Raw genomic sequence first — 2,127 nt, forward strand, 5'->3', positions numbered from 1 at the left:
GTTCGCCGGTGATTGCACAATGTTCAGCACCATTCGTGATTCCTCAGATACTGAAGCAGTCCCTGTTCAAACACAAGATCTGGACAATATCCAGGCTTGGGCTGACAAGTGACATTTGCGCCACACAAATGCCAGGCTATGACCATCACCAATAAGAGACAATCTAACCACCACCCCTTAACATTCAATGGTGTTACCATCACTAAATCCCCAAAAATCAACATCCTGGAAGTTACCATTGATCAGAAACTCAATGGGACTCTCCACATAAACACAGTGGCTACAAGAGCAGGTCAGAAGCTAGGTATACTGCGGTGAGTAACACACCTCCTGACTCCCCAAAGCCTGTCCACCATCAACAAGGCACAGGTCAGGAGGATGATGGAATACTCCCCACTTGCCCTGGGTGGGGGCAGCTCCAACAATACTTAATAAGCTCAATAGCATCCAGGACAGAGCAGCCCCCACTTGATTAGCACCACACATCCATAAACATCCACTCCCTCTGCCACCAAAATTTATTAGCAGCAGTGTGTACCTTCCACAAGATGCCCTGCAGAAATTCACTAAAAATCCTCAGGCAGCACCTTCAAAACCCACGACCACTTCCATCTGGAAGGACAAGGGGCAGCAGATACATGGGAACACCACCCCATGCAAGTTCCCCTCCAAACCAGTCACCATCCTGACTTGGAAAAATATCGCCATTCCTTCACTGTTGCCGGGTCTAAATCCTGGAATTCCCTCCCTAAAGGCATGTAGGTCAACCCACAGCAGGTGGACTACAGTGATTCAAGAAGGCAGCTCATCACCACCTTCTCAAGGGGCAACCATGGACGGATGATAAATGCTGGCACAGCCAGCGACTCCCAAATCCCACAAAATGAATAAATAAAACTCTTTCCAGGTACGGGTCCAGTGAACCTTCTCTGACCTAATGCATTTCCAGTGTTCCTTAATTAAGGCCAGTACCCTAGACAGTATTCCAAATGTGTCTCATTTCACTGTCACTAACCTGATGAAGGAGCAGCGCTCCAAAAGCTTGTAATTTCAAATAAACCTGTTGGACTATAACCTGCTGTCATGTGACTTCTGACTTGGTCCACCCCAATCCGACACTGGCACCCCCACATCTAAACACTAATTTCTACATCACAGTCTTATCCCTGCATCCAGACTACATTATTCTTTTCTAATGCGAATGCAGATGGAAAGTACTCATTTAAAATTCCACTTAAGTCTTCCAGTTCCATCCACAGTTTCCCAACGAGCCCCAATCTTTCCCCGAGTTATCCTCAAATATTCGAGCAAAACGCTGTTGGATTTTATTTTATTTCTGATGTAGATCTGTTTTCTCTGGAGTGGCAGAGGCTGAGGGGAGACTTGGTAGAAGTTTATAAGATTATGAGATGCATAAATAGGATTGACGGTCAGAATCTTTTTCCCTGACATTGAAATGTCTAATACTAGGGGGTATGCATTTAAGGTGAGCGGGGAATGTTCAAATGAGATGAGAGGGACGAGTTTTTTTTTTAAACACACAGAGTGGCAGGAGCCTGGAACACACTGCCAGCGGTGGGTGGTGGAGGCAGATACGTTAGGGGCATTTAAGGGGCTTTTAGACAAGCACATGGATATCCAAGGAAAGGAGGGATATGGACCAAGGGCAGGCAGAAGGGATTAGGTCATTTGGCATCATGTTCGGTAACAACGCCATGGGCCGAAGGGCCCATTCCTGTGCTGTACTGTTCTTTCTTCCTGCAAGGAGCTGTTCCCAGTCCACTTTGGCCCAATCCTGTCTCTATCATATTAAAAATCTATCCCCACCCCCGCCAGTTTCAAACATTTATTTCTGATACATTTTTGTCCTTTTCCATTCTTCAAATCTTAATGAGTTGTGGTCGCCGACACTGAAATGCTCTCCAACTGACTCTATAGCTTACCCAGCGCTGTTCCCCAAAGTTAGGTCCAGCACCTTTTGTAAGACTTTCTATGTAATGTCTTGAAAAGCTTTTAAGGACACATTTTAAGAATTCCACCCTGTCGTGGAATACCAAACAATGACCATGTCCAATGAGAGAGAATCTAACCACCGCCCCCTTCACGTTCAATGGTGTTACCATCATC

The sequence above is a fragment of the Rhincodon typus genome, chromosome 46, assembly GCF_021869965.1.
Source record: "Rhincodon typus isolate 14 chromosome 46, sRhiTyp1.1, whole genome shotgun sequence".
NCBI lineage: Eukaryota > Metazoa > Chordata > Chondrichthyes > Orectolobiformes > Rhincodontidae > Rhincodon > Rhincodon typus.